Genomic DNA, 14,409 nt, shown 5'->3' on the forward strand with positions numbered 1-14,409 from the left:
GTTTATACCTCCATAGCGCACAGAAATATATTGCAGAAGAAGATGTCCAAGCCCAGGATTTCCAGGTACTGTGAGAGTAAATTCCAGTTCAGCCAGGGAATTGTTTTACCTTTTATCTGTATTTCATTTCCATTTTTCCAAGGCGACTTCCCCCCTCCTTTGTTGAGTTTCTTATTCCCCCCCATATTGGTTCAATGCTGTGATTACTCCCCTTGTGATACTAATGAACATCCCCTGGTAAATTAACGCAATGAAATAGTTCTTTCTGTGTAAATTCCCAGCCATTTTCATCCCCCCTGAGTGGCCTGTAAACTTATGATTGAATGAAAGTAGTGTGTAACATTTGCCCATCTCTTTGCAGACAAACACTGTGCCTGATTGTGGTGGAAATTGGAAATGCTTGGAGTAAGCCTTGCATTTTCACTGACCTGTTTGCGCAAAATTCTGATAGCTGTGTCTGGTTGCCCCCAGCCATGTGTTTCTGGTGGATTGACATTCAACCGCCTTAGTTCCTCGACCAATGTAAATTAATGCAAATACAGTGCAGTTAAAACAAAAGTCCAGCTTTTATGTAAATTCCTCCTTCCTCAGTAATATCGGCCCTCTGCCATAGTTTTTTTTTTCTCTTTTCTTTGTTGTGATCTCTCATTCCTTCATTCAAGACCAAATTTTTCCAGTGTTAAACTACCTTTTCTAGGAGTGAACGAGCAGTTCAGAACAATATATATTTATATATATATAGATATATATATATATAATATATATATATATATATATATATATATATATATACGCGTGTGTGTGTCTCACCCCTTCCACAAGACTTGATCCCGGTGAGTCGCAATAAAGACACAAACACCTTCACAATCCTCCTCTAGAGAAGGAAATGCCTCCTTACCTCCTTTCAATTACACAGTAAACAAGAACGGATAATTTCATGCCTTCAAGACGAGGCTTCTATTACAGCCAGCTGCAGACAAGCATCAGGCGAAGCGCTAATTGCCCTCAGAGGTGCAATTTGGAAGCCTTGGCGTGAATTGAAGTGCCAGAAGACAAAAGGAATTCCAGATAGTTAAAACCTCTGGAACAGTCTTGGTGTTGTGGAATTTTCCTCACGATCTTACCATTTACGGAGCGTAGAAAATTCGATATATTTCAACAAGTTACAAACAATAATCAATCATAGGTTAAGGATAAGGGGCGCAAAATCTTTGAAACAGAAAAACCAGGGCAGGCATAGATTCATATTCAACCACTAAGTGTTTGACCGAAATAAAATAAGAGTTAATTAAACTCCTTAGAAAAAAAAACGAAATTAAAAAGAAACGTTGTCTCTTAATTAAATTCTTAACACAAGGCAGGCCATAAGGGGCCATGGTAAATGAATTGTCCTCCAGTTCGGAACTACTGCAACTTCATTTGTTCCAGTCCCATGAGCAAGACTGGAAATAACGGCATTATTGCAACTGAAGCAATTTAGCCTTACGCTCTGGATAAAGTTTTAAACGCGTGTTCGCTTGAATGGTTGTTAGTGTCGTGGCATGCGGCTCAGATGTCACGGAGGTTCGTGACTCCCAAAATGGAATGAAAAAATCACTGGCTCTTTATCATGATCAGTTACTGCTGCAATGTGGGGTCTGTGGTGGGAGTTTGAAACAAAATTTTTTGGAAGCTTGGATTTCAAGTCAGTGGCCCCTTTGGCGTGTTTGTTCTATTTGAACAGGTTTTGTCTACCGAAATAAATAAATAAATAAATAAATAAATAAATAAATAAATTAAATGATGAAATAAATAATGAATGAATGAATGAATGAATGAATGAATGAATGAATGAAATAAATAAAAAAATAAATAAATAAATAAATAAATAAATAAATAAATAAATAAATAAATAAATAAAATAAATAAAGAAATAAAGAAAGAAAGATAAGAAAGAAAGAAAGAAATAAGAAAGAAAGAAAAGAAAGAAAGATAAGAAAGAAAGAAATAAGAAAGAAAGAAACATTATATAAACAAACAAATAAACAAAAAATACAAAAAAATACTAAAAAAATACAAAAAATACAAAAAAAATACAAAAAAATAAATACAAATAAAACAAAATAAATACAAATAAAACCAAATAAATACAAATAAAACAAAATAAATACAAAATAAAACAAAATAAAAATAAATAAAACAAAATAAAAATAAATAAAACAAAATAAAAATAAATAAAACAAAATAAAAATAATAATAATAATAATAATAATAATAATTGAACCTGTTTTCGCTGTTAAGTGTTGCCGCTGAGGGAAAAGAGCGTGTGGTTATGCTCATTGTTCAAAGGGTAAATATGTTAGAAAGTATTGTTAAAATATCCTGAATATACTACATAAATACATACCTACAATTTAGGCCATAGGCCAGGCGCTGGGACCTTGGAGATCATTCAGCACTGGAAGGGAAATTAATAATAAATGGTTTGAAAGGTGGAACAGGAGGAAAACGTCAAAGCATTTGCACTACGAGGATGGAAAGTAAGGCGGAAGAAAGAATATGACTGGAGGTACAGCCAAGGGAATGAAAGAGGCTGCAGCTAGGGTGCCTTAGGGACAATGCGAAGATCTTTAAGTTATGCCAACAGTGCACCGCGTGAGGTGCACTTACAGCACTACCCCTCTACGGGGATCCTGAATAGACTTGTTGAAATCTGTGTATGTAAATGGAATTTGCTGACGTAAATTCACGGAGTCATCTTACAACCTGGACATGGACATTGGTCAATCAAGATGAGCAAAAACAAGCTAACATATCCTTCTCAGTTTAATGTACATTCTCCTCTCTGACCTCTTTTTCAAGGTATTCGCTTTCAGGTCAAGGTTAAATTAGGCTATTCGCTTGTCCATACACCATTATACCATTAGTTGGGCAATTATGTTTTACCCCTGCCCTTCTCCAGTGGCTGTTATTTGAAACTGTAAACGGTCTTCTTGCAACACCGAGAAATGTTTGCGTCTTCTATGAGGAAATACGAGAGAGAGAGAGAGAGAGAGAGAGAGAGAGAGAGAGAGAGAGAGAGTTGTCACAAAAGCACTTATTCCTAAATCAGGGGCAAAAATCGAAATGGGGAAATACCGAAGACACTATTCACTAAATAGGGACACGTCCTGGTTCAGCGGCAGAACAAATAGGGAAAAACCAAGAAAGCATCGCAGCTGGGTCTCAAGGAGGCTGCAGATGTATCCTAGAAATGAACTGATCAACATAATCCATAGTGCATTATGTTCCCTGGTTCTAGAAATCTTACCTGCACAATTATTGTGCTTGTAAGAAGGCCGTTTACAGTTTCAAATAACAGCCACTGGAGAAGGGCAGGGGTACAACATAATTGCCCAAGTAATGGCAAAATGGTATCTGGACAAGCGAATAACCTAATCTAACCTTGACCTGAAAGAGAACACCTTGAAAGAGAGGTCAGAGAGGAAAATGTACATTAAACTGAGAAGGAAATATTAGCTTGTTTTTGCTCATCTTGATTGACCTATGTCCTTATTCAGGCTGTAAGATGACTCCGTGAATTTACATCAGCCAATTTCATTTACATAGACAGATTTCAAAGTCTATTCAGGATCTCCGTAGGGGGGTAGTGCTGCCAGTGCACCTCACGCGGTGCAATGTTGGCTTTAAATATTACAAATGACATTTGAATTATTCAAATGCCATTTGTAATTCTTTTTAGGTGGGTCTTTGTCTCATTAGTAAGTTAATAAGATAAACTTTCGGAGATGATACGATTCCTTTGTTAAATCGTATATTGGATGTTAACCTTTCGTTCATGAAAATGTTGGAACATATTTCCATTTAAGAGGCATCAATGATTAGTGGATATTGAACTCTACGATAGATAGTAATGAGTAATTCTTATTTTAATTATATCTATTTTACCTATATCTATTTGGTTCATTTTTATATCTATTTTATTTATTCATTCATTAAACTGATCTTATTTAATTATTCAAATGATTAATTTTCATTGGTTTCTTTATATATATAAATATGTAACGGGTCAATGTTTATCGAGTAAATAAACATTTCTGTCACCGACATATTTCATAACAATTTTAAAACACCAGAGATTACAGCAGACCTTTTGCACATTGAATGAAATCACGCAGTGCACATTGAGTCCGGCAAATAAAAAAAAACAGCAAATGGAAATCAAGTGTCGCAGCGACAGAGAAAAAGTTTGAAGAACCTGAGAGATTTAAATCTGGCTTTCCAATGGTTTTGAAATCGGGGAGAGTTTTGGGAATTGGGTCACAATCTCGCCAATTACTTGAGAGAGAGAGAGAGAGAGAGAGAGAGAGAGAGAGAGAGAGAGAGAGAGAGAGAGAGAGAGAGAGAGAGAGAGGCGTTTTCCTTGGAAGCTTTTTTGAATAAGCAATTACCACAAAGTGTCCCCACTTTTTAGAACATTACTCAGAAAAGGTGGGTTGATAAGGGCTCTAGACTACGATTACTTAAAAATATTCTAAGTTTAAACCGCCCTTTTTCATTCTTAACTTGAATACAACTTCTTTATCGAATTCTTTATGTGTTAAGATGCAGGTCTGTTCTACACTGCTCTAATAGACATTACATTTCTATTTATTTAAAGTAAGTCTCTAAACATAGACTATTGACCCTTCTTACAGGTGTTAATCTTAGATGAACATAAGTCTGTAGGACTTCCACCAATGACTGCAAACAATTAGTTTCCGAAGAAAAAGGAACTTCCTCATTAGAATGTATTCTCTTGGCTCTGAGTATGCAGTCAAAACTTCCGCCACCGCATTTCGCTAAGCTTAGCAACTCGATCAAGTGCAGCTGATAAGCAATTTTTGGTCTTGGAATCCGAGCAAATGAAGTTGCAATGAATATCACCGGTATTACAGGTTGCTTTAACCATTTTACTCCTCCATACCGTATTTCTTTCCAATTTTACTGGGACACGAGTATTATTTGTTTAGGATTATTTCAGCTTAGAATGGGTTTGCAGCTACGCGGTTTACAAGAAATTTAACAAAGATTTGGGCAGCTACTCAGATTGTGGTAAGGGACTGCTTTTTTCGGTTGTTCCACATCTAACAAAAACATGTACAGAGATTATATAGTGAAAGGAAACTTCTACTGATAAACGAATATTTTGCTACAGACCAACCCAGCTCATTAAATTTTAGTAAAAACAATACTATATGACAGAAGGTTAGAATAGAATCGCAAAACATCAGATCCATTTCAAAGGAAATAAAACACCAAAAAAATTAAGACCAACGTGCACCAATCAAAATTCTAGCGTTTCATTCATTGCAGACATGAGAAGACAGAAAAGCAAAAAAGCTTCATTCTTGAACTTCGAAGAAAAAAAAAAAGGAGGAAATCTAGTACCGCACCAATTTGAATTTGCGTTTGAAAGGAAACCGCCATCGAATATGGACATTTCCTCCAGAGTGGAGGACTCCTTCCAGGCCAGTTTCCAGTCCAATCTAGGTCTATTATGCATAGAAATATTTTCCACATAAAAGTCTCCTCGAGGATTGAGACTCTTCGTTAGGTCGTTACGTACCTTGAGGTTGGAGAGGCGTCTCTCTCTCTCTCTCTCTCTCTCTCTCTCTCTCTCTCTCTCTCTCTCTCTCTCTCTCTATATATATATATATATATATATATATATATATATATATATATTATATATATATATATAGCACTCTGAAACGTTCGGAAACATCTTTAACCTCTACAAACTTTTATATTATTTTAAACAAAAGCAAAGGATTTCGCTATAACTAAATGTAGCCTCAATTTCTAGGAACGTCATTTAACACGAAAATGATTTCACTTAACATTACACAGATTTCCGCAGACATGTTTAATCTGTATGAAATTTCATTCGTGTTTACGGGGTTAGATTTATAAGTAACCATGAATTTGGACTGAGCTTAGTCAAACATTCTTAGTTGACTGCGGCAGGAGAGACCTTGACCCGAGGAAATGATTCGTGAACAAATGAGACTGAATCAAGCTCTGCTGATATTCTTTTTACTCTTAATGTCCGGTATAAATCTCCTTTGAGTTTCCTGGTGGCTATAGAGTCTCAGTCGAATGGGATTTGCGTAGGAAATTAGAACATTGCTTACCGGGTCATTCGAAATACTGCTCGGGGAATCTTCCAGAGCAACAATTTGCTGTAAAATATAGCAAGGCATTTTTTTCCAAAGAATCTCGGAATTATGAGTGAATCAATATATACATGATTTCTCTCTTAATATTGAGTGAAGTTGTCTAAGTTTCTTCCTAGGTTTTTATTTTGCTTCTGTATGTGGATGTACTTTTCAATTTTTTTTCTTCTCATACGTATATATATATATATATATATATATATATATATATATATATATATATTCTATATATATATATGTATATATATATATATATATATATATATATACATATATATATATATATATATATATATATATATATATATATATATACATAATATATATATATATATATATATATATATTGTGTGTGTGCGTTTGTGTGTGTGTGTGTGTGACAGCCAAAGCAAAAACAATCGGGATGTCACTATTAATGATTTGTTTGATACAAATCATAAACTTAATATTTATTTCCTTAAATGTCTGGTTTCCTAGCAAGCATTCGTACAGATATGTGGATAACTGTAAAAAGCTTTTAGCAAATAATTTTGAAGAGAGAGACAAAACTCAAGAGACTCATAAGCAACCAAACTTATGCATCGCATCAATCATTTAAATCTAGTTTGCAAAAAAATTTCAACAGTGAGTACCAACGCGAACTTCGTAAGACATTTATCTACAAAACTGATGACTGTGCACCCTGGCCTCAGTTCCTAGAAAAATCGACCCCAGTTATCAACTCAGGAGGAGGAAGAAAGGACCCACCAAAGGCACCAAAACAGTTTCGATCTGAAGGGAAGGCAACATCCAATATTGGATCTCCGCTAAAAATACGAACTATTTCCTCTCATGTGCTCACAGTTATATATGTGATTTGTGGAAGACTGATTTCTTCCCTTACACTCATTTAGTCTTTTCATTTTTGTGAAACGATGGGGATTGAGGGGAATTTCTCCATCTAAGTATGATGAATGTGTTCATTCCTCGAAGGGTTTTCCCCTTCCCGAAGAAATCGAAACCGAAAAACGTTAAATCTGCTCTCACAATCATAAGTTGCGTGAAGAAAGCTTAAGTCGTTTCCTATGCTTCACAACACATGTACATAAGCCTTTATTCCCCTTTTTTAAATGAATGGATTTATATCATTTGTGTCCCTCTTTGGTTTCACTAAAATGACTCTTGAGATCAGATCGCCTAAACCTCTTTGCTGGTTCAAGATATCGGCCCAAAACGCTACAGTATACATGAAGATTAAACGACGAATGGTCCACTAAATTGGAAAACCCCTTTTTTAAAATCCTTTTTACTTATTCAATCTGAAAAGACTAATTCAACCTATAATGTGGAATCTGACTCGGTCGTATGTTTGAATGAAACACAAAATGGATGCTTAGTAACCGACGTCCGAAATAGTGTCATGTTATTCAAATCGTTTCGAATAACTTACGTCTCAAAACATTCACTTTCGCAGGGGTTTGATATAAATTCCATATCTGTTAAACTGTCTAATAAAAGCACTTCTTGGCGGCTTGGAAGAAGTAGCAACTATTCAAATATAAACAGAGAATCGGTGACGAGGCAAATATCTACTGATCAATCTTAGTGTAACACTTTTCAGATTGTCTGAGAGAGGTCTACCTGCAGAAAAACCCCCACACGACAAAAACCCCCACCGAAAAAATCCCCACCGACAAAAACCCACTCGACAAAACCCCCCTCACGACAAAAACCCCCACTAACTTAATTACCTATCGTAATTCCATAGTTATTTACAGTGGTTACAAGGAAACGATTTTATTTTATTATTAACTTCTAACTAGCAAACTATCTATGAATATTTGTATCGACAATTCTCTTTTGATAGTTATTTACAATGATTACAAGATCTTTCTCTTAAAAGGTAGCTTTAGGTTGAGAGTAAATAAAATTTTCTTTATTTGTTTGCCCAACATGGAAGTCATCCATTGTAATAAAGTTGGAGAGAAAGTGTGCAATAAAGATTATATGTATACTGAAAAATCCACCAGTTCTACTACGAAGAGATGGGAATGTTTTAGAAGATCAGCGATTGGGATGTAACGGAAAAATAACAACAAATTTGTAAATATCGGACATCATTTCAGGCATAGAACATAATCATGAGCGTGATGAAAGATCAGTGGAAGTAGCAAAAAAGCGTCCATCTATCAACAAGGCCAAAACAACTAGAGGAAATACTTGTCTCATTGTTGCGGATTCGTTGGAGAGTATGACTGAGGAAGGAAGACTTAATTACCATGGGAAATATAAATACAGTTAAAAGATATCTTCAAAGAAAACACCAAAAAGGAAGCCCAGACTAAAAAATCTTTGAGGGACTTGAAAATTTTCTCTCCGGCAAATCACAGGAAATCTATGAAGAATTTCTTACAACAGTTCTAGATAAGGGAGAGGAACTAGGATATATATGAATCCAGGTACTACGATGACAGATTAGAAAATCACTTTTGAATGCTATTAAAAATGTACTGGAAACTCAGATCCATACAAAAACGTGCTTTTATCATTTAACACAAAATACATGGCGGAAACTACAAAGCTTAGGACTAAGCAATACCTACAAGGAAAATGAATCTACAAGGTAATTTTGTGGTATGATTGACGAACTCTTTTTTTCTTTTGTAAGTGGGGGTTTTGTCGTGTGGGGTTTTTTTCATGTGGGGGTTTTGTCGTTGTGGGGGTTTTGTCATGTGGGGGTTTTGTGGTATGGGGATTTTGTCGTATTTGGGTTTTTTGTCGGTGGGGTTTTTGTCGGTGGGTTTTTAGTCGTGTTGGGGATTTGTCGCCCCACCCTGAGAGAGAGAGAGAGAGAGAGAGAATACTAAACCTTTATTTTTGACACGACCAAAAAATTTGTTTTTGTGATATAGATTAGTCACAACAGTTTAAAAAATAAATAAGAAATAAATGAAATAACATAATAGCAAGTTAAAGGTAAAGAGGCAGTGGATGAAAGAGAAGGAATAAAGGAATGCACGCAGACATGAACTCAGTTATCATCCATTATAAAATAAGTTTCAGAAAACAGTACTTTTATCCTGTTTTTTGCGGCTCCAAAATTTCATCTTGTCGTATATTGCTTCGCTTTTTAATCTTACCTAATTAGATACACGAATGAAGTTAAAAAGATAATTACACCAAAGACGAACATCGACGAAGTTAAATGGCAGAAAAATAACCACGAAATTATATTGATCACTTCATTCTCTACCCCATTTCAAAGACACGATTTATCTGTCATTGTACAAAGCAACAGCAACCATTGACACCAAGGGGGTCTTAATCCCCAGCAAAGTTTCGTGACGGAGTGAAATTGCTGCTATTTACTAAAAGGTGTTTTAACGTCTTCTTGGCTGTCAGAAATAAAGAAGTCTGAGTATGTGGATGAGGTGAAAATTCCGGAGAAAATTTAGTGTTTTATGTTCTCTGATAGTGGCACTGATGGACGTTTCAATGAAATTGAGTGGCGAACTCTAAAGTGATGGTTCAGTGACTCGTAAATAACCGAAATTGGGAGCATATTGCCTTCTGATTTCTCTCTCTAATCGCGCAGTAAATAATGTTGTACGTGACCGTGATATATATTAATAACTTGTTAATTCGTATCGCAGGAGTTTCTTTAATCTAGGAGCTAAAATTACAAAAGTACAAAATCATACTGATGTTATAAACACAATCATGTCTTATATCTACCAATGTTACTGTTACCATCAGTAATATGAAACACTAGGTGTCTTGAAAAGTTACGTTAAAAGAAACAAAAATTAGGTCCCATTTCATTACGTATCTAAATACGTGGAAAATACATACATACATATATACATACGTACAAATACGCACATATATATACACGTTCTATTACAAATGATAGTCCACGTTTTGTCTGAAGCAAGCCATTCATAAACGGAGGACATGTTATTAATGACAACTGCCACGTTTAGCCTTGACATATAAAGTTCCTTTTATAAGGTCTGAATGACCATTCAAGCAAAATGAAAATGAATAATTAAAATCCCTGGCAGGAAGTCAGTTGCCTTTGTTCATTTATCTTTGAAAATAAACGACTTAAGAGTCATGATGACTTTTTTTATTAGGGAAATATCGATATAATTTTTAAATTTGGTGTATACAAGTGACATTCTCAATCACTGGCTGAATGTTTTCATTTAAAACATGAATTAAGTAAACGCGATTCAACTTCGTTAATTGTACTATCTTTAGTTTTAGGTGCAATGGTTTATTTTGGCATTTTGTAACATTCAATTCTACTGTAAAACGAGAGAGGTGCAGATGATGATATAATTACAAACATTTTTCACCAAGAGAAGTAAATATTTGGATGAACTACAGATACCAAAACATATGGAGAAATTTAAAAGTTCAAAACGTCAACAGCTGCTCAATCGCCAGCAAGTAATGATTTTAAGCAATTTTACACACACATACACACACACAAATACGCACACACACAGATATATATATATATATATATATATATATATATATATATATATATATATATAATATATATCTGTGTGTGTGCGTATTTGTGTGTGTGTATGTGTGTGTAAAATTTGCTTAAATCATTACTTGCTGGCGATTGAGCAGCTGTTGACGTTTTGAACTTTTAAATTTCTCCATATGTTTTGGTATCTGTAGTTCATCCAAATATTTACTTCTCTTGGTGAAAAAGTGTTTGTAATTATATCATCATCTGCACCTCTCTCGTTTTACAGTAGAATTGAATGTTACAAAATATTATATATATATATATATATATATATATATATATATATATTATATATATATATATATATATATATATATATATAATTTTGTAACACATATATATATATTATATATATAATATATATATATATATATATATATATATCTATATATGTGTGTGTGTGTGTGTGTGTGTGTGCCTGTGTGTGTGTGTGTGATTATAATCACTTTAGCACGTGATTCGTTTATCACACACATGCACAGGTGAAAAATAATAGATAGGGTGTAGGTCCTGAGACAGTACTGACGAACATACACACAACCGTTTGAGACTGCAGATCCACCCACAGGCAGGTGTCAAGGTAGGAGGGAGTGGGCTTTCAAAATCATTTGGCTAAATTTACAATAAATCTCAAGGGATACTACCGATTGGGGTACCCACCAGACAACCAGTCCACACCTGACAGGTGGTCACGGAGCAGGTGGACATCTCTACCACTACCTGCCCCCTTACGTGTTACAAATATAATAATCCTAGTTCCGTACATTTCTAATGCCAACCTTAAAATTTAAACAGTTTACAAATTTCTTTTGATATTAAAAGATCAAGTTTATACATTCCTTGACTGATGTTCATATTATTATTGTAACTTCTTTTACAAAACTAGATTCAATATATTCCTTTCCATTGCATTACTAGAAACACACAAGCTTTTTTGCCCCTTCCCAGTTAATAGCTATGATTGCTCATCACTAACATGTACAAAAAATACCACTATTTCCCTGTGCATATCTCACACATTGTTTGTGTTGTCTATTCTTTTTTCTAGTGCTTTCCCCGTTTGACCAATATAAAAGTTGTCACAAAGACTTACACGGAATTTTATATACACATCCTTTAACATTGTCGGGGAGTTCTTAAATAAGTACCTGTTTCATTGTTATTGTTTTTTTAAAAACTACATTATTTCTCCCGCCAAAATTCTTCAGGAGATGTGGGATATTCTTTCATATTATTATTAGTAGTGTACAAGCAAATTTTTGTTGTTGTAAGGTTTCTTTTGATTTTGATACATGGTCTTTTTGGCCGCTTCTGATGCATTGTTTTAGTACACTATCTGGATATTTCAATTTCTTGCCTGTATTCCGAATCTATTCTATCTCCTCATCTATATATTCTGGGCTACATACCCGTAGTGCTCTTAGAAACATAGATGCAAACATTGATCTTTTTACCTTATTGTTTTGTCCAGAATAGAAATGTACATAGGAAGAAATATTAGTAGGTTTTCTGTAAACACTATATTTAAACCCACTACTATTTCTCCGTATGAGGACATCCAAAAAGGGTAGGCAACCATCTTTTTCCATTTCCATAGTAAATTTAATTGATGGTACTAATTGATTTAGCCTGGCAAAAAAGTTATTTACATCTTCGTTCTCTGGCCATACACAAATTATGTCATCAACATCTAAACCAAGGTACATTGCGTTTTTTTTTTTTTTTTAATTCCATATATAAAATTACTTAGCACTGGAGACAGAGGGTTTCCCATTGCCATACCAAAATTTTGAGAGTAAAATTTTCCATTGAATTCAAAATTTGTTAGTCTTTTACACATAATTTGATCAGATCAATTAAGGTGTTTTTTGAAAATGGAATATCCAGCTGCTTGTTTTCTAATATTCCGATAGAAACTCCAATAGATCGTCAATAGGCACCTTTGTGAATAGTGATACTACATCAAAGCTCACAAGTTTCGATTCACTATTAACTTGTATACTATTTAGTTTATTTATCAAGTCCACATTATTCTTTATATTGGCATTAGAGATGTTACCTACCAATGCGTGTGCGTGTGTGTGTGTTAGAGTATGCACAATGAAGGGTAGACACTGTAAAACAGAGAAATTGACATATTTCAGCAATTCTAATTTCTTCCATTGGTCAACCTGGTCTCCTTCCCCCTTTTTTTACGCTCCCCCCCCCCCCCCCCCCCCCCCACCACCACCACCACCCAAAACCACCCGTTCCTCAGCCCCACCCCATCCTGTCTTTCGAGCGACGGCTTGCAAATCTTCACTGATAGTTTAAGACAATGCAAAGCATTCACAACTCATACTAAGACTGCACACAAATCATGTTAATGTTCATTTCTTCCATACAACAGGAAGCTCCGTTCTGAGAAAATGTCTAAATCAGTAACTAATCAGGCAATTCAGTTTCAGAGCCTCAAACATTAAGCACACTTATTCTTTGGAACTTTTAGGTAAATCAAGCACACTTAATTTGGGGAAATTTAGGGAAAAACAAGCACATTTAATGAGGGGAAATTCAGTTCAAGGTTCAACGTTGATGCGTAAAAATGAGGAAACCTTTATCTTAGAGGTGGCAACTTCTCCAAAGTGTTCATAAGATAATTTTTAATGCCAATTATATTCTTTAACGGTCTTGCCCTAAATGATGAAAATCATAGTAGTACTCCAAAAGAAAAGTTTCATCGCTTGCAGCTCTCTCTCTCTCTCTCTCTCTCAAGAGAACCATTCAAGTGAAAAATGTTATCAATAGATTACCATCACCAAAATAGCAGGAAACAATAGGCTTTTTTCACGTGGAAAATCCCCTTCACTACAAATTGTCTTCGAGCTTAAAATTGTGTCTATGTGAGGCAAAAATTCGCTTATGTATATTCAAACGTCACGCAAAACAAAATATTTTTTTTTTGGAAACATTCATTATTCCTTCCCCATTGTCTTCCATCCCCAAACCCACAGCACAAAACAATGAAAAACTAAAACACAAAACGCCACTCGCTGCTCAGCTTATCCTCCTCAGTAATTTCCTTCTTTTACTCTTGGCGTAAAGTGCATATATGAATATTTTTTTAAATGGAGTCCCACGTGCTTAGTAAATGTCAGACTCGGAAATACGCCGAAATGGAAATTGTAGACGAAGCTTAGAGCTGGGCACTTTTAAGGAACTGGAATATAAGGAGCTGGAATATAAAGCTTAGGCCAAAGGCCATGCGCTTGGACCTACGAGGTCATTCAGTGCACAAAAGAAAGAGAATGTATATTAAATGGACTGAAAGGGGTTGCAGATAGGGGTCGATGGGACTACTGCAAAGAACCCTAAGTAATGCCTGCAGTCCACCGTGTGAGGTGAACTGACGGCACTACCCCCTTACGGAAAAACTTTTACGGGAGGAAGAGGGAGCACGGGGCAGAGACTTTCAAGAGGTAAATGTCAGCTTAATCGAATATGGCAAGAACAAATAATACGTTTTCAAATTTTCTGCTCATTCAGACTACCACGTCAAGTCGTGCATACAGAAATGAACAAGAGGTGTTCTACGTGGGATTACGTGAGCAAATGCACTACTATTTCATTTGATGCAATAAACGCAAATGAAGGATTATCTGCTTTGTTATGTACCAAGAGCATTTTTTGCCGAGTGTTTTC

Source organism: Macrobrachium nipponense, chromosome 14, assembly GCF_015104395.2.
Source record: "Macrobrachium nipponense isolate FS-2020 chromosome 14, ASM1510439v2, whole genome shotgun sequence".
In the NCBI taxonomy this organism is placed as follows: Eukaryota; Metazoa; Arthropoda; class Malacostraca; order Decapoda; family Palaemonidae; genus Macrobrachium; species Macrobrachium nipponense.